Source organism: Notamacropus eugenii, chromosome 1, assembly GCF_028372415.1.
Source record: "Notamacropus eugenii isolate mMacEug1 chromosome 1, mMacEug1.pri_v2, whole genome shotgun sequence".
In the NCBI taxonomy this organism is placed as follows: domain Eukaryota; kingdom Metazoa; phylum Chordata; class Mammalia; order Diprotodontia; family Macropodidae; genus Notamacropus; species Notamacropus eugenii.
The window spans coordinates 631,040,380-631,067,206 of record NC_092872.1 but is presented as its reverse complement, the minus strand read 5'-3'; the positions used below and the strand labels follow the sequence as shown (position 1 = coordinate 631,067,206).

Sequence of the window (26,827 nt, the reverse complement as noted above, 5' to 3'; positions counted from 1 at the left end):
GTAATGGGGGGTTTACTTAATTTCATTTACTTCCTGGGGCTGGTGTGAGGAAAGCACTCTGTAAAACTTAGAGAAAAAGGAATTAAGGCTTCACACAGTTACTGAACTCCCAGGGCAGGGGGTTGGAGGGGGGCAAGAGGGAGAAGCCTCTTCCTGCTGCTGCCTTGCTATATTGAAAATGCTGGAGGTAGTGTGGCATGGTGGGAAGAATACAGTTTAAATCCTGCCTCTGATGCTTGCCACCTAGGTGATCTCTGACAAGTTATTTACCCTCATTGGGCCTCAGTTTCCTTATCTGTATAGTGAAGGGGTTGGACTACATGACCTGTGAGGTCCCTTCCAACTCTACATCTATGATCCTCAGGTTACCCATGCCTGAATTCCAGCTCCAATTTCAGCTGTATGATCCTGGAAAAGTCACCTCTTCAAGACTCACATTCTTTTTCTGTAAAATGAGAATGATTCTGAAATTTATTACCCCACGGTATTGCAGTGAGGAAAACATTTGATGAACCTTAAAACCCCATGGAAATGGCTATTTCTGTTGTCATCACCGGAGTGAACTAGAATTGCAGGCCAAGCAGCTCCTTGGGAGGTGGGGATGGGGGATGGGTAAGAACCAGCCTCTCCAACCGCTGTGACTTCTGATGAAACAGCTGCCTGTCAACAAGTTCAGGCTTCTTCCAGCTGCCTTGGAGACTGGGCTGCTCTAGCCTGACAGCTTACAATAGAAGCAGAGCTGCCTAGGGCACAGAAGGCACAGGATTGTGGAGACTAGAGAGTCCGCTTAGTAAGAGGTCTGACTTCAAAGGGGAGGGGAGAAGGGATTGGGCTGGGTTGTGTTCTCTGCCCTTGAGACATTCAGCTGAGGAAAGAAGCAAGTCTCCTTCCCAGCCCCCACCCCCACCCCCCCACCACGTTCCAAACGTTATCCCTTCAGACCCATTCGAAGAATGAGGTCTGGGGCAGCAGGCCCATTCACACAGAGTTTATCCCATTTATCCCCAAAGTCAAGCAGACGGCCTGGCAAACAGTGGATGTTTAATAAATGCTTGTTGATGGATTCATTGAGTGACAATAACATGTTTTTATGACCCTTTAAGATCATTGGACCATAAGATAGTAGATTTAGAGCTCAAAGGACTCTTTGATGTTATTAAGTTCAATTCTTTCATTTTACAAATGAGAAGATTGACACAGAGAGGGGAAGGTAAGAGACAGAGCTCAGATTGGAAGAGGGGTCCTTAGACTGCAAATCCAGTTTTTCTACGTAGTAGTTCTGGGAGGTGGGTAGTAGTAATATCATTATCCTTATTTTACAGATGAGAAAACACATGTGAAGAAACAAAGGGACCTATCCATTGTCCACTGTCACAAAACTAATACACATTAGAGTTGTGATCCCAAACATGATCGCCTGGAGAGTCTAGTGCTCTGTACCACACTGGCGTTTTTTTTCAGGACAGAAGTAGACTACTCCTTATGGAAAGAAGGAAACAAACTTTGTTAAGTACCTACTATGTGCAAGGTACTGAACATAGTACCAAGCACTTTACAAATATCTTCTAAACAACCCTGGGAGATGAATGCTTTTGTTACCTCCATTTTACAGCCGAGGAAATCAAGGTATACAGATTAAATGCCTCTCCCAGGTGTCACATATGGAAATAAATTTCTGAGGCTGAATTTAAAACCATGTTTTCCTGAGTTAAGGTTCAGGGCTCCACCAGCTGTGTCACCTGGCTGCCTCTCAGGGATATGGTTGCAGAAACTTTGAAGACCCTCAGTTTCCTCAACTATAAAATGGGAATAATAAACTAGCAACCTTACAAGAATGTTGTGGGGAAAGTGTTTTTGCAAATGTTAAAGTGTTATAGGAAAGGGTATTTTCCTCCACTTTCCTCCCTAATCTGCTCTCCAAATTTTCCATTGTGGTGGACCTGAAGTTCCCTAAATGGGGACAAAACCATTGATGTACGCAGAGAGGGAAAGTTTAGAGTACAAATGCCCAGGGGAAGGGAGGTGAAACCCTGGGAGGTATTTCATTCACCCCAAGGTGTGAATGTCTAATTTCAAGTCACAGAATCTTGTGTTGTCAGGATTGAGAAGAGAAACGGCCCTTAAAGGAAATCTGGTTTGAGCTCAGATATCACCTCTTAAACAGGACTTTTCTGGATCTCCTAGTTATTTGCATTCTTCTTTGGAAATTTCTTTATATATATTTTGTACGTTGTAAATTATTTTGTATTTACTTACTTATATACATGTTGTATTCACTTGGCCCAATCTAATTTCTTTGAGGTCAATCGCTGCATAACTTCATCAGTCATCCTTATTCCCCTTATTTTCATGAGCTCATTCTCTACATATCTATTTCCATTTTCAGGTCTTTCCTTTCCCAACAACAGCAAATGTTCGCCAAGACTATTTCTTGGAGCTACCATTCTGTTTCCAAAGGTCTCAAAGAGTAGTCTACATGTGCTGCCTCCATTTCCTTACCAAATGTTCACTCTACAACTTCTTGCAATCTTGTCCCCACACCTTTATTGAAACTTCTCCCAAAGATCCCCTATGATCTCCAGATCCAATGACATTTTCTCAGCTCTCCTCTTCCTTGATTATACTGAATCTATTGACTTCCTCCTTCTTTTGGAAACCCAATCCAATGTAATAGAAATAACATTGGATTTGAAGCCAGAAGACCTGGATTTAATTCCTAGCTTTGATATTTATGACTTCTGTTCTTTGGGCAAGTTACTTAACCTCTATAAACCTCAGTTTACACATTTATAAAATTAGGGCATTGGATTAGATGATCTCAAAGACTTTTTCCAGTATCAAATCATATCATTTTGTATATTTTTGCTATAAGTGAAACCAGAATATGTGAAGAAGTTGGTCAGTTGGCTGTTGTCCTTTGTTCTTGAAGAGGACCAAAATGACCTCATTACATTGGGGTCAATGTATGGTGTATCTGTGGATAATCAGACCAGTATGAATTGGGAAGTCTCTACCATAGGTCAGGCACAAATAGTCTGTATGAACATTTGAAGTGGAGATGGCTCTAAATTTGCACAAAAGAAGTTAGAGCTAAATGGAGGGATGACTTGACAGATTTCTTAGGAGAAACAAAAGAGTTGGCAGAGTTAGTTTTTATGGTTCATCCAATGGCAATAAGAAACATTTCATGTTCCAGTGTTCATGATAAACATTATCAAATGGGTTGTTATGAAGGAAATTGAAGCTTGTGTGCTAATACAGCTTATAAAGGATTTGAAGGGAGAAAAATTCCCCCAAATACCTTGATAAGGCCCTCCAAAGTAAATCCAAAAGATTTCATACTTTCAATGCAAAGGTGGGCATGGGAAGGATGCAGAAAACGTTGAAAAATATAGCTCACAATCAAGAAATGAAAGAAGCCAAAGACTTGTAGACTACCAGAAGTTTCATGCTTATAAATCACGAATATGCTATTAAAAAAGAAGGGTGGGAGGTAGCGAGTACAGTGAACACTGAATAACATCACAAAAAATGGATTTGACTTAATCTTTAACATACAGGAAATGTCAGTTACTGGTATGGAAGTCACTTCCAAATCAATTGCTTACGTATAGTAAGGACATCAGGGCAGCTAGGTGACACAATGGATAGAGTGCCTGGCTTGAAATCAGGAAGACTCATTTTCCTGAGTTCAAATTCAGCTTCAGATATTAACTGTGTGACCTTGGGAACAGTTGTGTGCCTCAGTTTCCTTATCTGTAAAATCAACTGGAGAAGGAAATGGCACACTACTCTAGTATCTGTGCCAAGAAAACCTCAGATGGGAACAAGAAGAGTCAGATACGAATAAAATGACCAAATGGTAGCAATAAACGCACCAGCTTGTTAGAACAAAGATTAAAATTCACACCAAATTTAAAAAAAGAGCAAAGATAAGGCAATATGGTATATAATACAAGTAGCTCCAAGCTGACCTGTCTAAATTAGCCATTGGCAAAGCTAGGGGCCATAAGCCTGATCTAGGACTGGAATTTCAAGCAGAAAAAATTTAATTTTAATTTAATTTTAAACTTTTGCTTCAGAAATTAGTGTACCTTTCCATGCTGTATGACTGGCATATAGGTATTGCTATGTATTATTCATGTTAGAGCTCCAGGTTAAAGACTATTATTGCTTTAAAGTGTTATCTTTTCGGAGTCAAAGGAAAAACCCAACTCAACAAAAGGTCCTTTCAGCTCCGGGTATTTGGGGATGTGTGGTGATTGCCACAGTAGCTGTCAGAATTCTCTGAGCCATTAGCTACCCTTTATATCTAGAAATCTGTGTTTGTCCTTCGTTGCTGAAGAAGACCATGCCATCAGAGAAATAATGACATGACTTGCTTTTGACTTTATTTTGAGTGAGTGAGGGCTGTGCAGGTCACCAGCCTCACTTCTCCTCCAGAGCCATCTGAATCCAGTGACCAGATATTCATCAGGATGACTGGAGATGACCCAGGATGAGACAATTGGGGTTAAGTGATTTGCCCAAGGTCACAGAGCTAGTGAGTGTCAAGTGTCTGAGGTGAGATTTGAACTCAGGTCCTCCTGACTCCTGCACTGGTGCTCTATCCCCTGCACCACCTACCTGCCCCTATATCTCGAGATAGTTGCTAGTGAAAGATAATGACATGTAGGTGTTTTGTGAATATGTACTGAGTAAATGAATGAAATTTTCACTTCTTCATTGCAATCAATTTGGTTCCACATCTATTCTAAGTGGTAGAAAAAGGCTCATTCCTTGATGGAATAAAAACTTGTCTGAAAATAGAATCTGAAAAGAAAAGAAAAGAAATTCTCATGAATTGTTCCAGTCTTGATTAGATGCCTCTTCTGCCAAAAGTTGTCTGTAAAATATTTTAGGTATTGACTTTGTACTACTTTGTTGTGGAGCCATTTCTATGTGATTAATAAGTCAATCGTGTACTATTTGCTTCCTAGTCCTTATTGTGATTCCATTCTCTTTGGATGAGTTATATTCAAAAAGACTCATAGGACGCAGAATTGCAAGCAAGGGAAGAGGGTGTTTCATAGTGACATCACTTGGAATATAAATTGGACTTATGGTGATATTCTCGCATTAATTTTTTAAAGCAAACTAACAGATACATTTTAGTCTTTCATTTGTATAGAATGAAATGCTCTCTCCTCCAAATACTGAATTTGCCACCACTTAAAAATACAACTTGAATAACATGTTGAGACTTCAAAAAACAAATGTCACTAATGATGAAAATTAGAAATTGATAAAAGAAAAGACTTCAACATGAATCACTACCATTTCCATCAGATGTTTAGTCTCTGTAAATCAATTGTTAGAATGTCATCTTTAACACTCTGATGAGTGTGAGGTGGAATTGCTTCAATTTGCATTTCCCTAATTAGCAGTTATTTGGAGCATTTTTAAGTATAGTTATAGATAACCTGGGTTTTGCCCCCTAAGAATTATCTATTCATATTCTTAGACCATTTATCAACCAAGGAATGAATCTTTTTCTTTAAATTTTGACTCAGTTCCTTACATACTTAATAGAATTTATAGAATTAGGAAAAATAATGAAATTCACATAGAGGGGAAAAGAAGAATTATTTCTCAAGAGAAATAATTAAAAAATGAGAACAAAGGGGGTCTATTAGTGCCAAACTATTCTACAATCTCAAAACTATTCTATAAAGTGATAATGAAAGCAATTTTGTATTTGTTATCAAGAATAAAAGGGAAGCAATTAATTAGAAAAAATAACTGCTAGCATTTATAAAAACACTTTAAGGTTTGCAAACCACTCCACAAATATTATCTCATTTGATCCCCACAATAACCCTGGGAGGTAGGTGCTCTTATTATTCCCATTTTACTGATAAGAAAACTGAGGCAGACAGATTAAGTGACTTGCCCAGGGTCACACAGATGCTGTGTCTCATTTTGTTTTTCTTTGTCCTTGAAGAGGACCAAAATGATATCACTGTGTTAGAGTCAACTTACAGTGTGTTCAACTATGGCTGATCAGACCAATATGAACTTGGAATGTTCTACCACAGGTCGGGCATAGATAGGCCATGTGAACAGTTGGGGTGGATTCTCTAAATGGGCACATCTCATGTTTCTTTTGACATACCTCAATTCTGCTTTGCTCATAGAGCACAGCACCTTCTCCGATCAAGGCACGCCATGCTAGGAAGTCTTGTGCCAGTGGTCTCCCATGTTACATAATCAATTTCAAAGTTCTTAAGAAAGACCTTGAGAGTGTCCTTTGGCAGTATTCATACAGGTCTTCCTAACTCAAATCCAGAGCTCTCTCCAAATGACCACCTACCTGCCCAATTTTCGCAGCAATCCTTTTGAGTAAAGGTCTCATTTCCAAGACACATAGGTAGCCAAAATAACCCAGAAACTACATTAGCCAGCAAACTCTTGTTCTTCTTGCCCATTGGAGAAATATGACAGCTAAGGGCAATGCTGGTTTTGAATAAAGGCTTGACTCATTTGCAGAATCTTGCAGAGGAGACTTTTGGTATATTATGATCTCGACTGTCTCATAAAACAGAAACAGTGATTTAGAGAGAAGGAGGTCACGTGCCAGGCATGTTGTGAGAAAAGAGGGATAACAGGTAGACAATTTGAATTTTCATTGGTATTCTTGTAAAGTCAAGAGATTTGGAGGAAAGTGCATAGAATATTGGACGGATCTTCCTTTGATGACAGTCAGTTAGTCAATAAGCATTTCTTAAGCACACGCCACATATCAGCCACCGTACTAAGCATCAGGTGCATAGGAGACCATGAACGAAAATTGCATAGTATGGGAATACCGAGATGGGTTGTGATCTGCACCATTAGAGGGAGTACCAACCTCAAGGAGACCATGGATTCACTGGAGTATTCAAGAACTATTACTCACACTACTTACCCTGACCTGGAATGCCCTCTCCACTCCTAACCAATTAAGTCCTGCCCTTCTTTCAAGGCTCAAGCCCTACCTCCTCCTGAGGCTTTTCTGGAATGTTTTAGCCCTTGTGGTGGCACCCTCCTTCCCGCCTCCCCCCCCAACCCTCCCTGGGCTCCTGTTCTACTAATCTACGTTCCACTCACTGGACACTTAACATAGCTGACCTTCAATTGTCATGAATATTTTGAATGTATCATAATAATATCTGACATTTATATAATGCTCTAAGCTTTGCAAAATGCTTTCAGAGAATCTCATATAAATGCCATGATGAACCTGTGATCTGCATGCATTATTATCCCAATTGTAGGATCATCAATTGAGAGGAGGAGACTTCAAGGACCATCTATTCCCACCCTTCTCACTTTTACATGTGAAGAAACTGAAGCTCACTCAGAAACTAAAGTGACTTGCCCATGGTCACATACCTAGGAAATGTCAGAGATAGGGTTCGAACCCTGGTCTTTCAGAGTCCAGATCCTACACTATACCCACTGTATAGAGCTATCTCTATCACTCTAAGACTACCAGATCCTACCTCTCCAACTAGACTTTATTCTTCCTGATACCAGGAACCCTTAGACTTCTTCGTTTTTAATTTAGCCAGTGCTCGGCATGTAGTAGTGATTCATATTTCCTACAGCATGTTAGCCTTTATAAAAGACTTTCCAAATAACACCCTGTAAGGAAAGGAGTGAGAGAAACATCATCCTCATTTGAGGAGAGCCATTATTCATGAATGAAGTTTAGGTCCAGTGAGATGGACCAACAGCTACTAAGTATGAAAGCTGGAACTTCCTCAGATCATAGGACCATCGAATTCAGAGCCGGAAGAGAACTTAGGTACCATCTGATGCTGGGGTTCTTAAACTTTTTGGTGTCAGCCTTTCCCAACTCCTTTTCATTCTAATGCCTTCCCTCTCTTTATTTATCCTGTTTAGAACGTGTTTGTACATCTTTCTTTGCTGTCATCAGAATGCGAACTCCTTGAGAGCAGGTATTGTCTGCTTCCTTTTGTATTCCTTAGTACTTAGCATACTTCCTGGCACATAGTAGGTGCTCAATGCTGATTGACTTCGTGAACTCATTTGGCAGTCTGCTGAAGTTTATTCTCAGGCTAATGTTTTTATGTAATTGAAAGAATTATTAAACTTCAGTTACAGATTAGTGAAAATAGAGATATATTTTCTTCCCTAAGTTCATGAACTCCTTGAAATTTTCACCCCTGTTCTCGTCTGAGCTTCTCATTTCTGAAAAAGGGGGTAATAACAGCACATCCTTCCGAGAGTTGTGAGAATCAAATGGGATAATACTTGTAAAGCACTTGGCATAGTGCTTAGCACATAGTAGGCATTATATAAATGCTTTTTTCCTCCTTCCCTCTGTCTTATTTTAAAGATGGAGAAACAGAGTCTGAGAGACTTAGTGACTTGTATGAGATGACATGGGCATTAAGTAACAGAGGCAGGATTTGAACGCGACTCCTCTGACTTGTCACAATCCCACCAAGTTCTTTTGCCTCTGAGATCCCTCCCTACCCTTTTAACTATACCAGGTTACCAAAGCAGGTGCTCCGTGAATGTTTGTGGGTAATAAGAAGGATGTTGAAACTACAGCCCACACTCAGCTCTCCCGTAGGCAGTCGGATACTTCTTGTATTATTAGGGAATTTTTATGTGTTTTTTTTATATCCCAAATGAGGCTTTCATCTCCTTGAGGACAAGAGCTCCTTCTTCTCTCCTGTTCCCCAAAGCACCTAACAGTGCCGGTCACACAGTAGGAAGTTCGGTGTAGTGGAAAGAGCCCTGGATCTGTAATCAAAGACTTGGGTTCGAATCCCAGCTCTGTTTCTGAGCCCCAGTTTCCTCATCTATAAATGACTTCTGTCTCTTTCAATTTAAAAATCCCATGGTCTTGTGATTTCCTGGAGTGATGTCCGGGTGCTGGGCTATTTTAGACTTGTGAGGCTGCGGAAGGATAAAGTCTAGGCTTTCTCCTTGTAATTCTAGGTAGGTGGTGGTCCATGTATTTGCCTGCAAACACGTCCTTCTTGGCAAACCAATTGTTCTTAACACTGTCCACAGCTGGGGTATTTAGAAGACCTCTTTGTTTCTGGATAAGTCAGTTGGTTGTTGTAATAACAGCTTTGTTGACAGATGTGGTGTGTGTGTGTGTGTGTGTGTGTGTGTGTGTGTATCACAGCCCACCCTGAGTTCTGTGTATTCTCCCATTGACCACAGCATCTCTGTACAAACAAGGCCTTTCCTCCCCAGCCTGGTTCCTACAGCTGTCTGTCTTTCCCCGCTTCTTTCCTTCAACCACAAATTCAGCGTTTAATAAACTTAACAGGCACACAGATTGTCAGAACTAGAAAGACTTCTTGGAGATCCCCTAGGGTCTCCGGATTTAGATTTGGAATAGACCTAGCGTCTTTGGTCCTCCTTGAGAATGAAAGATAAATCAGAACAGACTATAGCAACTATCTAGCTGATGAAGGAAACTGAGGCCTAGAGAGGGGCAGGAATTTACCCAAGGAAATGGCAGGACAGTGAGGAGAACTTGGGTTTCCTGTTTCCTTTCCCCAGGCTTTTGCCTATGGTCAACACTTTGCTGTCTCCTTTCAATCAGTTTTCTAAATTCACTTTCCCTACCCCAAGTGGCCTAGGAGAGTTATTTCTAGACTTTAGTGTGGGCCTCTGACAGGGCCATGGAAGCCCCAGTTACTGGGATGCTTTAGGAGGGCAGGTGGAAAGCTTACACTCCTGCTGATCAGGAGGGAGCCTAGCTGCTACCTACTGTACAAGACTACTTACACAAACACACACACACACACACACACACACACACACACACACACACACACACACACACACACTTCCTCCACCTGTGAAAACAATTTTATTTTCTGCAGTAGCCGGTGATGGAAGGCCTCCCTCAGGAGCTTGGGCAGAAGGAATGTTAATCTGGGTGACACCTGAGCCCCACCCTCTCCCCCAACATGTTGATCCTGTGATGCAGGAAAGTGGCCCCAAATTTCTTTTAGTACTTTGAGGTTTGTAAAGCCCTTGTTCAAACAACCCTGTGAGGGAGGTATTACAAGTTTTACTATCCCCATTTTACAGATGAGGAAACTCTGCTAAAGACCTCTCATGACTCATCCTGCTACGAAGGTGACTCCGGGCCCTCCAAAGCTTGGCCAGTGTGCCTTGATCTCTAGCTGGTGCTACCACATTGGGAAGACTTTTAGTAGAGGGCTAGGGATAGGCTATTTGGCTGCTGCCCGAGAGCCATGGTGCCTAGCCAAGTGTGGAGAGGCTCATCACAAGACTGGTCACAGTGGGAGGAATTTTGTGGGCATAGGAATTCCTGAAGGCCATCTTCTAGGTTAGAGAAGGGTCACATCTGTGTCAGAGGAGAGAACATCCACACCTTATGAAATCATGAAGTGTTGGAGCACAGCTGAAGAAACTGAGGCCAAGAGAGGGGAAATGACTTAGCCAAGATCACATGGCTTATAACTGACACAGCTTGATTAAATCCCAAGTTCTCTGATGCCAAATCCAGTTCTCTTCTCACTGTGCTGTGCCTCCTCACAGTAAAGGCCCAAAATGGGCTAAAGTTGACACAGCCAGCTATGGCACAAAGGGCATGTAAGTCCTAGGAATCATCAGACTAGAAGGGGGATACAATAGAAAAAACAAAGGGAAATACAATAGGAAAAGCACCAACTCTGGAGTCATAAAACCTGGGTTCACATCCTACCTCTGATGCTTACTTAGGTGACCTTAGGTATTTCGCTCAACCTCCTAGGGACTCAGTTTCCTCATCTGTCAAATGGGGGTAGGAGTTGGGACAAGATGGCTTCTAGTCTGTCTCTAGGTCAATAATGCTAGGATTTCAAGAAATCATCTTGTCCACCTTCCAGGGTAAACTTATGGGGTTCTCTCACTCAGGGCAAATTACATTGTGTGACTTGCTCCCCTTTCAAAGTTTGTATACAGGTAAAATTAGATTACAGTGAACAATAAAGTTACTTTCCACCCACACTGTACATATCTTGTATGCACCTGTTTAATTACATGTTGTCTTCCTTGTCAATACCTTGAGAACAGGGGCCATTTTTGCCTTTTTAAAAAAAAATGTATTCCCAGAACTTAGCAGAGTGCCTTGCACAGAGTAAGAACTTAATAAATACTTATTCATTGATTGTGTATGGGGGGGTGGTGGTGGTGGTGTGCAGCGAAGTGGTACAGTGGATAAAGTACTGGTCCTAAAGTCGGGAGAACTTGAGTTCAAATTCATCCTCAGACACTTAGTATCTGTGTGACCCTGGGCACATCACTTAACCCAGATTGCCTCCCCAAAAAATTCTGAGAAAGGCATATGCACAAACTGCTTTTGACAATATCCACAGAGAGGCTGCTTCCAGGAAGGTCATGATGATGCATGATGAAGAAGACTCCTTCCTTCCACAGAATGGCTAGGCATATAAGTCACAATCCCTTCAAAATCCCTTTATCACTCATAGGGCTGCTAGGTGGCGCAGTGGATAGAGCACCAGTGCAGGAGTCAGGAAGACCTGAGTTCAAATCTCACCTCAGACACTTGACACTCACTAGCTGTGTGACCTTGGGCAAGTCACTTAACCCCAATTGCCTCATCCTGGTTCCTCTCCAGTCATCCTGATGAATATCTGGTCACTGGATTCAGAAGACTGTGGAGATGAAGTGAGGCTGGTGACCTGCACAGCCCTCCTTCACTCAAAACAAAGTCAAGTGCAGGTCATGTTATCATTTCTCTGATGGCGTGGTCTTCTTTGGCAATGAAGGACAAACACACAATCACTTATCATCATGGCTCTCCTGGAAGCAGTCTCCTCAGCTTCTCCCTATCAAGAGATGCTGTCAGAGGTACTGGAAATATGTGCCAGTCTTTGCTACACGAGACCGATCATGGCAGTCTTGAGCGGCAAATGAAGGGGTGGAAATGCCACAAGCGGGAAAAAATGAGCAAGGCAGTCAGCCAGAGGAGCTAAAGTGATGGAGAGTGCTGGATTGGGAACCAGGAACACTGACTCTGACACTTACCAGCTGTGTTGTCCTGGATACATTACTTCACATCTGCGAGGCTCAGTTTCCTCCTCTCTATGTTGGGGATAGTACTATAGCTTTCCTTTCAGTGTTGTGGGGTAAACCCAAATAGCTAGATAGTGTGACTTATTATTTTAGAGGGGGAGGTGTTCAGACTCCTTTGCTTTGTGGACAAAAGGAGTGAGGGTAGGGGCTGATTCAGTTATGGCATGTTTATGAAGTGCCTACTGGGCAAAATTAACATACAATAAATTAATTAGCTTTGCTCTATTTTCTTCAGTAACTCACTGTTCAGTAGTTGGATACAACACAGATAGGAACAAGTAAGACACAAAACAGGTCATAAGTGCATCTGAGGAACCAAAACAAAGTGCCAGGAAAGGTCAGAGGAAGCCGCAGTTATTGTATGGAGATGAACCCCAGGTAGTTTTTAGAACCAGCTGAACTACTTCTTAGTCATGGGATTTGGAACTGGAATTGACCTTAGCAAACATGTAGTCACAGAATGATAGTGCAGGAAGGGATTTCAGAGATTATTATTCCAACCACCTAATTCTCCAGATGAGAAAAAGGAGCCTCAGACAGGAGTAACGTGCTTAGAATCACACAGGTAGGAAGCAAGGGGGTGAGATGATTCTGTCTTCTGAGTCTTTGATTCTAAGTGCTGTGTTCTCACTATTTCTCTTTAGTATGCTCAGAGCTTAGCACAGTACTTGGTACGTAGTAAGCAATTAATAAATGCTACTCATTCATTCATTCATTCTTCTTTCATTTTAGAGAGGAGAAAACCGAAGAGTGGAAGCAATTTATCTAAGGTCATTCATGTAGTAAGTAAGAGACTTCACTCTCTTCTATCTGCCACCAGGACTGCCTCCCCATGTCACCAACCGACTAAAGAAGTGGAGCAAGACAAGGACAGTCATTCAATGGAGATGACCATCTACTACCTTCTTGGAGATTTTAGGGACAGAGAGGTCCATCATTACTCCTACCCTTTTTCTCCCATAATAAAGCACATTTGCATATAAAGGAGGAGACTAGAGTTGGTTTTATTGTATTTCCAAAGCAAAGAGAAATACCACTTTATGGGATACTTGATTATAAGCAAAAATACTGTCATGAAGAGAGTTTTCCCCTTATGGGCCAATATTTGTTGCAGAAGACGAAAAGAGAGAAATACTTTCGAGAACTTGAGAAAGCTCTCCAATTTTAACCAACAAATATAGTGATGATACTCAATGACTATACTGAAAAGATGGGCATAAAGGAGAAAAATATGTTGGAATATATCTCTGAGATTCAAAAAACAAACACTTATAGCCTATAGAGTCATTATGCCTATATATATCATGAATAGTCTCTTCAAGAAGGGGTGGTTAGGTGGTGCAGTGGATAGTGCTCAGAGCCTGGAGTCAGGAAGACCTGGGTTCAGATTTGCCCTCAGACACTTACTAGCTGTGTGACCTTGGGCAAGTCACTTAATTCTGTTTCCTCACTTTCCTCATCGGTAAAACAACCTGAAGAAGGAAATAGCAAATCACTCTAATATCTTTGCCAAGAAAACCCCAAATGGGGCCATAAAGAGTCAGACACAACTGAAACAACTCTTCAAGAAAAGAATTCTAAAGGAGTTGGAAGGCATTGTACATAACAACCAAAGAATAACATTAAGCAAAATGGAATTATCTATATCTTAATGAACTGGAAATAACTCATTTCTGTGGGATTCAAATCCAAATTAGTTGCTTTTGTATGACTAGAATGTCAAACCTTTAGAGCAAAGATTAAAACCAATCCCAAATCAGAAGAATTAAGAAGGGTTGAAATGGTATGATGTCATAATAATCTTAATTTACTTAAGCAAACTATTTAAGATACAAGTAGGAAATGGATATAAGAACAAACATTGACATGGAATATCATAATTTTCTAAGGAAGCTTAACTGATTAAGTAGTCATTAACAACCAATAGTCAATTAGCATTTATTAAGCATATATTTTGTGCCAAGCACTGTGCTAAGTGCTGGGAGATAAATTAGGAAAAAAACAACCAGTCCCTGCTCCCATTACATATCTAGATAATACATAACAGGAAGCTAGAAAGGAGTTGGAAGGTGGTATATCAGAGATTACCTTGTGCAGAGGACACGATATTTGTGGAGTTCAGATCAAGGAGAGCAGTTAATGGAAAATGAAATTAGCTGAGACATTCAGAGTACTCTATAAAGGGAAAACTTTGGGAGAAGTTTATTGCTTTGTCCTCTAGCCCTCCAATGGCGTGGAGGGAGGGAGGTAACTGAGGGTATTAAGAAGTTGTTGAATATTAAATGTGGATCAATCTTCATGCTGATGAGATTTCAGGTGATGTTCCTAAAGTTGAAAGAAAGTAGAGCAGCTTAAGCAGGTCAAAAATGATCTAGAAACCATCTTAATCAACAAACATTAGATTTATTTGCCAAGAGATGTATGGTAGCCAAGGGCAACAGTTTAAAATATAAAGTCATTTGTCCATTTTTGTGGCAGAAAATTATGAGCAATATTGCTTCATAAAATAGTGAGAATTAGTAATTATTTCATGGAAAGCTTTGAGAAAGTCTTTATTTAAGCCAGATAATCTTAAGAGCATTTGTAGAAGAATTAAAACTAAAAGGCAACAGACAAAAAAATAATGGAAAAGATAATGCTTTCTGACACATAGTACTTATAAGGACTCCAAAGAGCTTCATGTACATTAGCACATTGTCTGAATTGATTCTCACAACAACAGTGCAAGATAAGTGCTCTTATCACAATTTTACAAATAAAGAAACCGAGTCTAAGGGAGTTTAATTAATTTGTAGTTAGTGTGCACTTCAAGGTTATATATGAACCCAGGTCTTTCTGACTCCATGCTCAGAGTTCTATCTTTAAAATTGTGAACCTGACAGTCCTTAACAAACACGAACATTTCAACATACAAAAGGAATTTTTTAAAAAGGATCATATAGGGAAGTGTGAATTTATGTTTTTAAATGGATGCATAATGCATTTATTAAATGCTTACTATGTGTAAAGCATTGTACTAAAGTGTGGGGATACAAATAGAAGAAGCAAAAGTTTGTACTCTCAGGTAACTCACATTCTAAAGTCAGATGAAAAGATCCTCTGGTTCCTAAATTATAGGGACAAAAAAAGAGATGGTAATACTTCTTTATTAATACCTTTCCAATGAAAAATCAGGGCAGTTAGGTGACACAGTGGATAGAGTTCAAATCCAGACTCAGACACTTATGAGCTATGTGACCCTTGACAAGTCACTTAACCCTGTTTGCCTTGGTTTCCTCATATATAAAATGAGCTGGAGAAAGAATGACAAAACACTCTGGTCTCTTTGCCAAGAATACCACAAATGGGGTCAGGAAGAATTGAACATGACTGAACAACAACAAACTGATAAAATCATACTGGTTTTTAGCTGTGTTTTTTTTTTTTTACTGTTTCAAAATCCCTTTCCACCAGCATCTCATTGCCCTTGGAAATACATGTACGATACAATAAATTTCATTTGGGTCATGGCTGTAATCAGTGTTTTATATTTTTGTACTGAAGTATTGGATCGCTTTAGAAAAGTTTACTTCGAATTTCTTTAATCTTGGAAGAAAAACTTCTTGTCCATAATTTTGTTGTGGTGCTCATGTAATAGCTCTTTTCTAAGCTGTTGTAGTTTGATGTTTTCTAGTTTTAGTTCCAATCCAGTGACTTGGTGATCTAGTGATCTCGTGAATAGTCATGATCCAGGATTTCAATTTACGGGATGTCAATCTACCCACATGGTGTAGGAGAGGACTGTCTTCTCTGGGCTTAGGAAGGTTCTTCAGTTCTGCTAGAATGGCAAGGCTGTATAGTTGTTCCCCTGCCAGTAGTATCCCTATCACTTCTTGTTAGTATCTAATTTTTATTTGTAAAATTGATAATTAGGCACATGTTAATATTTATGTTGACTCATGTACTTCATTAATTGCACTGTGATCTTAGTTTACCTTCTGGTTTGTTGTGTGTATGTGTGTGTGTGTGTGTGTGTGTTTTACAATGAATGTTCTGGCTTTTAACTGCATGATTTCAGAATAGCCTTGGAATCCAAGTACTGATTTCTAGAAATAAAAAAATTATTTTAAAAAATCCTATTAGTTTCTGATGTTGAACCATCTGACACTGGGTTGGAAGCATTGTTATTCCAAAGGTTCTTGGGTTCAGGGTTCATCAGGTTAAACAGTACAATTTTTTAAAAAAAGTATATTAAGTTTAATGATGTAGTAATACAATTGCCCTCCTTGTCCCCTTCTGACCTTTTAAACTTCTTATTTTGTTCTGTGTACTTTTTAATGTTTTATTGATCTTTTCTTCTTTTTTTTTGGTATGTCTATCACTGACAACTAAATCACTCTTTACATGTCCCCATGACACTTAATAGGAGTCTTCCTTGTGTAACAAATTAATATAGTCCTCAGCTCTAGCCAGCACACCATACTACCTCCATCAAGATTTCTACAACAAACTGTTGATGAGAGAACTGCCACTCTTGGACTATTGCATCACATGGGCAAGTGGAAATGGTACTGAAGAAAACAAAGATGGAAAAAAGCAATTGCATATAGAGAGGGGGTGCATCCTGGATATTACCCAATTTTGAGAGAATTTTTTAAGGATTGAGGCTCAAAATAGCCAAAATTATGCTCACTAGGCTGAGTGGAAAAATCATAATATTATTACTTTAAAAAGGTGACTGAAAAAATACTAAGAACCACTAACCCACATACCTACTTTCTCATCTCTGTACAAGACCATTATGAGAATGGCTTGTACATATGTTGAAAACATCCATGATGAAAATAAGAGGATGGACATTTGAAAATCATAATATGTGGAGGGCCATATCTTTATAGTAACACAAAGTGTCACTATAAATATATAATATACAATACTATTAATAATAAATATACTCTGGAAATAATTTACAGATATGTGATATGATATATAAATATATAAAATTTCAAAATATAGTTATATGATACAATGTAATGTATTAATATATAATATAATATATAAATATATAGACTGGTTGGTTGTCGTCCTTCGTCTTCGAAGCAAACCAAAATTACATCACCGCTGTAAAGTGAAATTTCAATGTGTCCGACTGTGACTGATCAGACCAGTACGAGTTCAGAACGCTCTGCCACAGGTTGGGCACAGATAATCTGTATAAACATTTGGGATGGATATCCCAAATTTACGCATCCTGCATAGACTGAAAGGTAAGAGAATACAAGATCCCACTGGGTTTATTGTTTAGGTTTTTGAACAGAGCTTTCGATGTTCCTAAGCTTCTCCCTGAGACAAAGGCCATCTCCAAAGAAATAAGATTTCAGTTCATTTGTATTAAGGTCAATTGCATTTGAAAACTCAAAGAAGTACATAGTAAGGGTGAGCTCCCTATACATATTACTGGTGATGGATTAGGTACCAATAACAATATCAAGAGAAGCCATCAAAGAAATCTATGACAACGAGAGAGAGAGAGAGAGAGAGAGAGAGAGAGAGAGAGAGAGAGAGAGAGAGAGAGAGAGAGAGAGAGAGAGAGAGAACAGAGGGACAACCCCTATCCTGCATTGGTGTTCATGCAATGCCGAGAGATCTAGAGGAACAGTCTCTCCTAGTCCTCTGGCTGGACCCCCTTTCAAGGATTTATGGGAGAACATGGACAAGAATCGTAGAGGATACAAAGGGATGAATAGTATGTGATGTGCGTCACTAAAAGGAGTGCCCATATGGGTAAGCTCATAGAGCCATTGAATATTGAAGTATTTATATATTATGTACTGTGTGTTCGTCCTTCATTGACGAAGAAGACCATGCCATCAGAGAAATAATGACATGACTTGCACTTGACTTTGTTTTGAGTGAGGGAGGGCTGTGCAGGTCACCAGCCTCACTTCATCTCCACAGCCATCTGAATCCAATAACCAGATATTCATCAGGATGACTGGAGATGACCCAAGATGAGGCAATTGGGGTTAAGTGACTTGCCTAAGGTCACACAACTAGTGAGTGTCAAGTGTCTGAGGTGAGATTTACACTCAGGTCTTCCTGACTCCTGCACTGGTGCTCTATCCACTGCACCACCTAGCTGCCCTCTTTACTGTCACCCACAATAAATAAATCTGCTCACAAACCCCAGATTCAACTTTGTTGCATAATCTCTAAGGCCTCCCATTTAGCACATTCAAAGTAGAATTTACCATCTTATCATCTTTCCCCTTCCACTTATCCTTCCTCTAACCTTACCCATTTTAGTCAGGTAGACACCTTTGCCCAGTCACTCATGTTTCTAACCTTAGATGCATCCTTGACTTTTTTGCTTCTCCTCAATTTCCATATGTAGTTTTTAGATCCTACCTCTTGGCACTGGTGCCATCCTAACTCTGAGACCTTCATCAACTAGACTGCTGCACCAGCTTCCTAATTCCTCATTCTTCTCCAGATACACTCTGGACTTCTGTCATATCTCAGGAACCTGTGCATTCTGAAGCCTTACTGTAACCATGCGATTCACACATTGGAAGCATCTTCTGCCCCTGCAGAATCTCCCTCTGATAGAATAGCTCCTCCCAGAGCCTTCATTCAGCGTGTCCAGAGCAGCCATATTTCATGTTTCCCCAAACTACCCTCTGGACTTTTTCTACTCTGCCTGTTTGCCATGTATCTATCCCCTTTTCCTTCCTTCCTTTTTTGTTGTCTTTTCCTTATTAATATGTAAGCTCTTTGTGGGCAGGGACTCTTTCTTTCTGCTTGTATTTAGCACTTAGCATAGTGCTTATGGCATAGTAAGTATTTAGCAAATGCTTATTAAATGATTGACTGAGTTGGTCTGTCCATTTCTGGTTTCTCTCCCTCTTCAATACAGCCTCCATAGTGCTGCCAAATGAATGTTCCTAAGGCACAGTCAGATTGACTACATCACTTTCCCCTTCAAAAGCCCTCAGTGTAGACCTGCACAGCTTGGCAACAGGAAGGGGCCAGAATTAAAATAGACTAAACTTCTTGGGCTGCAGATAGGTTAGACTAGAGACAGACTGATAATAATTGGTTGCCACCGGTCATGTGACAAAGGGTGCAGTGGCAACCCTACATTTTTCTCCAGCTATCCCAAATCCTTTGGGGGTCGCAAGTGTGCAGTCCTGTCTCCCTGGCTTCTCATTGCTCTTAGGATAGAATGCAAACTCTTCAGCCTGGTCATCTCCACTCCTGCTCTTACTTTGCTGCTTTCCTGCCTTATTTCATTCCACGCCCCTGCATGAGCTTTATATTCCAAGAGATTTGGACTCAGCCCTTCATCTCTCATGTCCATCCCTTTGAATGTCCCTCGTGTCTGGAATATACTCACTCCTCACTTATGTCTCTGATAATCTTTGTTTTTCCTGAAGGCTCAGCTCAGGGCCTACATTCTTTGTTAAACCTTCCCTCATGTCTTTCCACCTCTCTCCACTCTTACTCTAATTTCCTTCTATTACACTTATTTGGGCAAATGTTCAGAATGTTAAAACACAGCCATTTGTTGTTATTCACTCACTATCAGTTGTGTCTTCACAACTCGTCATGACCCATTTGGAGTTTTCTTGGCAAAGATACTGGAGTGGTTTGCCATATCCTTTTCCAAAAAATTATCATAATAATGCCTATTTGTATTTAAAGCATATTTCCCTCTTTAGGATGTAAATTCCTTGAGGACAGGAACTAGTTTATATTTCTAGCATTAAGAACAGTGCCATGCACATATATGGACTTTAGTCAATATTCATTAAATTGAATTCTACGTTCTAAGATCCCTTCTAGGTCAGATATTCTAAGATTCCTGCCATGTCTGACATTCTACATTCTAAGGCCCTTCAGTTCTAATATTTTATTTTAAAAGTTCTCTTACAACTTGTTTTCTTTCTTCCAAGGTCTCGAGACTTTCAGGTCTGCAGTTCTGCAGACTGAGTATAAAGTTATTCCTCTATTAGCCTTTTCACCCCCCTGGACACTGAACAATAGTTACCGTTGTTTGAATGTAATAGCAGCTGGCTCTGAAGACTCATCACAGAGGTATCAAGTGCAGAAAAAAGTGTGTGCGTGTGTGTGTGTGTGTGTGAAACTCTTTTGTATATTTGGAGCTACATTAGAAATGAAGAACATTTAAATATAGCTATAATAGTATCTAAAAATTTCTGGGAAGTGTTTGTTTATTCCCATGATACCTGAAGGGTTAAGGTGACTGACTGACCAAGACATTTTAGAATTGCTGCTTTGAGGAATGATGAGGAGGAGGACATCATTTACACTGGTGCTTTAAGGTCTGCAAAATACTGCACATATGTCGTCTCATTTGCTTCTTACCGCAACACTGCAATCACACCCATTTTACAGACGAGGAAACTGAGGCCAAGTTTAAGTGACTTGCCCAAAATCACAAATCTAGTAAGTGCTTGAGGCAGAATTCCAACCTGAATTTTCTCGCCTCCAAGTCCAACAAGTTGTCCAAAAGGATCACAGAGTTAGAGTTGGGAAGATCCTCAGAAGACATCTAGTCCAGCCCTTTCATTTTATAGTTGAGGAAATAGCACAGAAGTTAAATGACTCACCAGATGCCACACAGATAGGGTAGCTGAGTCAGGATTTGTATGTAATCTCCTTAATTTAATCACCTGAGAAGGGTTATGATTAGGGGCAGCTAATACTGCAGCTTCCTGGAGTCAGGAAGACCTGAGTTCAAATCCAGTTTCAGACACTTACTAGCTATGTGGTTAAGTTACTTCATCTGTTTACCTCAGTTTCCTTAACTGTAAAATTCAGATAATGATAGTGCCTATCTTCTAGGAATTTTGTGAAGATCAATTGAGATAATATTTGCAAAGTACTTAGCAAGTGCTTGGCACATAGTAGGCACCACATAAATGGTAGTTATCCCTTCCACATTGTGGGGTTTTGGGGTGAGGCACCCCCATGATCTGGAAAATCCATGTAAAAGTTTCTGGTCCTCCCTTCATACCAGAGAAGTAGTCTGACTTACAGTAGTAAAAGATAAAGGATGTTGATGTCATACAATACTATACATATATTTCATGCATTTCTGAGTTTCTAAACTTTTTTCTGTGTCATCTGCTGGTCTTTGAGTGTCCAAGGACACAAAGCTGATATGCTATATAGCAGGGATTTAAATCAGTGTCATCTGACTCCAAACTCAGTGCCCTTTCCACATTCAAACTCTTATGGTCTTTGGAATCAAACTTTGTAAACTATCCTTTTGCCCGCCATACTCTGGGTTATGAAAATAACTTTATGTATGGCTTTTATCATTGGCAAGGCTTCCTGTGAGGTCAAAGGAGGAATAAGATATCCCAGGCTCAGGTATACCTCTTGTTAGCTATAGTATAGTGTCTTAAGTGAGAGGTTAGTCAGGTATAATGGAAACAGCCCTTGGGTTAAGTCTCAGCTCTCCTCCTTGAGAACTGTGAGAACCTGGGGAAGTCATGTAATCTCCAAGAGCCTATTATCCTTATCTATAAAATGAGGAAAATACTTTTTGCCTTACTTTGTTCACAGGGACATAAAGAAAGTCAGTTTTAAAGCCCAATAGAAATATTAACCAATAGAGCTAGAAGGTTTCTCTGTGTTCATGGAGACTTGGGGCTCAGTAAAATGAAGCCACATGTTCTGCATCCTGGTTTCCAAAACCATCACTCAACTGAAACGTCCTTCTTCAAGTTGACCACTGTCTAAGATTAAGTTTAATGGCCTCTTCTAAGGCTTCATCCTTGCTGAACTTTTCTCAGCTTTTGATGCTGCCAACCATCTCCTCCTGGACATTCACCCACCTTGGCTTCTGAGAGACACCCCTCTACTGTTCTACTGCCTACTCATCTCTCTGCTCATCCTCCTCCTTCTTTGCTGGATTGTCATCTGTCTTTAGCTCTTCAAGAAGGGTTGTTTCCCAAGGCTATCTCTGTGCTGGGCCCTCTTCTTTCTCTGTGCTCCCTCCTGGTGAGCTCATCTGAGCCTAAAGAGTCAATTCTCAATTCTAGTCAGGTGATTCCCAAATCTTTATATCCAGGTCAGATCTGTTTCTTAAGCACCAGTCTCAGATCATCAACTCTGGGTTGGATACCTTCACCTTGTTAACATTTCAAAATCCTCCTAAACCTTCTGTTCTAAATTTACCCATTTCTTTTGAGGGCACCTCTATCCTCTCAGTCACCCAAATGATCCATAACCTCAGTCATCCTTGACTCTTTCAGTTAATTTACTCCTAGACGTTTTGTTGTAGTTTAGGTGTTTTTTGGTTGTATCTGACTCTCTGACCTTATTTGGGGTTTTCTGGGCAAAGATACTAAAGTAGTTTGAAGTCCTTTTCCAGCTCATTTAACAGATGAGGAAACTGAGGCAAACAGGGCTAAGTGACTTGTCCAGGATCACATGTCTAGTAAGTGTCTGAAGCCAAATTTGAACTCAGGTCTTCCTGACTCCAGGCCTGGTGCTCTAGGTACCACCTAGCTGCCCCGCCTGAGAGCTAATGAGTTACTAAATATTGATAATTTGTCTCTCCGGTACCTTTGCCCTGTTCTGTCCCCTTATACAGCATCTCTTCTAATTCAGGCTCTCCTTATATCTCACCTGGACTATTGAAACAGTCTTCTAACTGGTGGCCCTCTTTCTGGACTTTCTTCCCTTCAATCCATTCTCTGCACAACTCCCTAACTAATCCTTCCAAGGGACAGGACCACATCATTTTACTGCTCAAAAATATAAATTTCTCAGCCTGACATTTAAAGCCTTGCTCCATCTGGCTCCAGTTGAACTTTCCGGACTCAACTTTCATCAGATCATAGCTGTAGAGCTGGGAGGGAGGGCCACAGAGACCAATCTGTCACTAAGCATTTATTAAGTACCTACTGTGTGCTAAGTACTGTGTGCCAGGCACTGTGCTAAGGGCTGGAAAAAGAAGTAAAAGATAAAACCCTGCCCTAGGGGAGCTCACAATCTAATGGGGGAGACAACGTGCAAATAAGCCATATGCAGGATAAATTGGAAGGGAACAGGGAGAAGGCACTAGGAATACAAGGGATTGGGAAATACTTCTTGTAGAAGAAGTTAGCTGAGACTTGAAGGAAGCCGGGGAAGTCAGAAGGCAGAGAGATGAGGAAAGAGAGCATTCCAGGCATGGGGGAGAGCCAGTGAAAATTCCCAGAGCCGAGAGATGGAGTATCTTGTCTAAGGAACAGTAAGAAGGATCAAATGTCAATGGATCAAAGAGTGTGTGTGGGAAGATACAGGCTGTAAGAAGACTGGAAAGGGGGTGGGAAGCAGGTTATGAAGGGCTTTGAAAGTCAAAGAGGATTTATATTTGTTCCTGGAAGTAAGAGGAAGCCACTGGAGTTCATTGAGTAGTCTCTAGGCCAATCCCTCCATTGGAGGAGAAACTGAGTTTCAGGTTACGTGACTTGCCCAGGGTCACACAACTGTAAGATGTCAAAATCATAATCTGAATGCAGATCTTCCTGATACTGAAACCACCAGCATTGACTTTGTCTAAGTCAAAGTGCTAACTCAGCATTCAAATTCACATCTCTGTGTCTTGGCATAGACTATCCCCTTCTCTTCCCTGCCCTCACGCCCACGTCCACCTCCAAATGCCTGGAATATTCTCCCTGCTCACTAGTGCCTCAAGTTATGGTGGTCTCCAGCCTCAGCTCAGCTGGCAACTCCTATAGAAAGTCTTCCTGATCCTCCCGCCTTCCTCCCATATACACTTAGTGTGGTCTCCTTTCTTGAATTACCTTGTATCTGCTATTTGTATAGATGTTGCATTCCTCTAGTGTACAACTGTTACTTCCTTCCTTAAGCCTTCCTTCCTCTCTTTTTCCTTTTCTCCCAGTAAAATGCCAGCTCTCTGAGGGCAGGCATTTTTATTGTATTTTGGGCACCCAGCCCAGTGCCTGGTACATGAGAAGGGTGTAATAAATGCTTGTTGAATTGAACTGAAATTTTAAAAATCAATGAACTAATTAACTAATTTTTAGTTTTCAACATTCACTTCCATAAAATTTTGAGTTCTGAATTTTCTCCCCATCCCCAAACATGCAGTCTGATATAGGCTCTACGTATACATCCATATTAAACATATTTTCACATTAGTCATGTTGTAAAGAAGAATTAGAAACAATGGAATGAACCATGAGAAAGAAGAAGCAAAAAAATGAGAAGAGAGAGCGAAAGAGAGCAAATAGTACACCTCGATGATCTGCATTCAAACTCTCTAATTCTTTTTCTGGATGTGAATAGCATTTTCCATTACGTGTCTTTTGGAGTTCTCTTAGATTCTTGCACTGCTGAGAAGAGCTAAGTCTCTCAAAGTTAGTCATCACACTGTGTTGCTGTCACTGTGTACAGTGTTCTGCTTCTGCTTACTTCACTCAGCATCAGTTCATATCAGTCTCTCCAGGTTTTTCTGAAGTCTACCTGCTCATCACTTCTTATAGCACAATAGTGTTCCATTGTATTTATATACTACAACTTGTTTAGCCATTCTCCAATTGATGGGAATCCCCTCAGTTTCCAATTCTTGGCCACCACAAAAAGAGCTGCTATAAATATTTTTGTATAAATGGGTCCATTTCCCATTTTTACGATCTCTTTGGGATACAGACTTAGAAGTGGTATTGCTGGGTCAGAGGGCATGCATAGCTTTATATTCCTTTGGGCATAGTTCCAAATTGCTCTCCAGAATGGTTGAATCAGTTTACAACTCCATCAACAATGCATCAGTGTTCCAATTTTCCCACATCTTCTCCAACATTTATCATTTTCCTGTTTTGTCATATTAGCCAATCTGATAGGTGTGATGTGGTACCTCAGAGCTGTTTTGATTTGCATTTCACTAATTTGTAATGATTTAGAGTATGTTTTCATATGACTATAGATAGCTTTAATTTCTTCATCTGAAAACTACCTTCTCATATCCTTTGACCATTTATCAATTGGGGAATGACTTGTTGAATTGAACTGAATTGCCCAGGATCATATAACACACACCACTTGTAACCCCAGGACTAGATATCCTGATGGCAAATTCCATTGTGCCTTCCTTAGTAACTTTCTATAAACTGAATTCTTGTGAGCCAAGTTTTATATTAAGTTACTTGGTTGAGTTTGATATTTAAAAAGGATGCCTGTGGGAAAATTTTTCATAAAGCCTTTTCCTGCACGATTAACCATCCTTTTAAAAATGTTTTGGAAATTAAGATTATTATTATTTTTTTTGGTATATTGCATTTTTAAAAAACTAAAGTGGGACACACCTTTACCACCTCCAGGGGTTTGGTGCGATGGCTAGGGAAGAAGAGAAAGAATTAAAGTGATTCAATTTCACCCCTAGCTCAGGAATATGGCACAGGCCTACTTGTGACTCTCCATGTCCCTTTGGCTTTCTGGGAGGAAGCACCTTTCTGGCTCTCTCTGACTCATCCTCCTCTCTCAACTACTCACAGATTATTCACCATCTCTGGCAGCCTCCTTCTTCCCTCAGCCTATCACTGGAAATTGCTTAAGTTTCACTCCTGGGATCAATCATCTTTTCTCTGCACCTTTATCTCATCACTGTTGTTGTTATTTCAAGTTGTTGAGTCAAGTTAGCAAACTTTTATTAAGAATGTGCTATGTTCCAGGTAGTTCTGAGTGTTGGCGTCATGTTAGGATAGTATTTTATTTTGAGCTGGAAGAGACCTTTGAGATCGATCACCCAGTCCAATTCTCTTTTGACAAATGGGGAGTTTTTGAGACAGAAAGTAACTTTCCTTTGGTCATTTGGCTAGAAAGTCTCAGAACTTAGATTTGGTGCTCTGATTTCAAGTATAGGATACTTTCCAATGTCCCATCCTGCCTCTCTATGTTTGTTTACCTCTGGGCTGGGCTTGTGAAATGTATGGAGACAAGGATCCTTATAGCCTGAAGATCTTATAATTCTGGGAAGAGATAGGACTTAGCCAGGGGAAGCAATAAGAGAACAAAAGTATCCCATAACCTATAGTATTTGTGTTTGTTAATATCCATAGTTGGTGCTTACCATTCAAGGCCCAGTACAATCTGGTCCCACTCCTCCCTTATGACACTGCTAGCCAAACGGTTCTACCTACTGTTTCTGGAACATTTATTTTTCCCTTCCTGCTCTTGCTTGCACCATCCTAGCCTTTTTTACTCGTTTATTTAGACAACATGGTACAGAGGCAAAATTTGGAACTGGGAGACCAAGTTTCCAGTCCTGGCTTTGATACTTATAGTCTGTGTGACCTTACCTAAATCGCTGTATCTCTCTGCACCTCAGTTGCTTCATCTGTAAAGTTTTGGGAGGAAAAATGAGGAGGTTGGAAAAGCTGTTCTCTAGAATCCCCCCCGCCCTGCACCCCCACCCCCACCCCCACTCAGATTCCTTAAGGTCCTACTTGCCCAGGTGTAACCTCTCCTTCTCCCTAGTCTCACAATTCCCACTGCTTAATGAATATCTCTAACTGGATATTGTCTAGATATCATTGACTCAGTACGTCTAAAACTAAACTCATTTTCTGTCTCCAAATTTGTCCCTCTCTCTCTTCCAAACTTTTCTTTTACTGTGGAAAGCCCCACCATGGAGGCTTTATTATTCCCATTTTGCAAAAGAGGAAACTAAGTCAGACAGAGGTTAAAA

General features: G+C 40.4%; 1 protein-coding gene across 3 annotated transcripts in view; it reads left to right on the top strand.

Moving 5' to 3' along the window:
* Positions 1 to 13,107, top strand: part of C1H2orf42 (chromosome 1 C2orf42 homolog) — a 198,535-nt gene extending 185,428 nt beyond the window's left edge. For all 3 annotated transcript variants that reach the window (XR_011972689.1, XR_011972690.1, XR_011972685.1), the window contains one exon: positions 12,853 to 13,107. The gene's annotated coding sequence lies outside the window, so the exon portion shown is untranslated. The remainder of the gene's footprint in view (positions 1 to 12,852) is intronic.
* Positions 13,108 to 26,827: the final 13,720 nt, after the last annotated feature.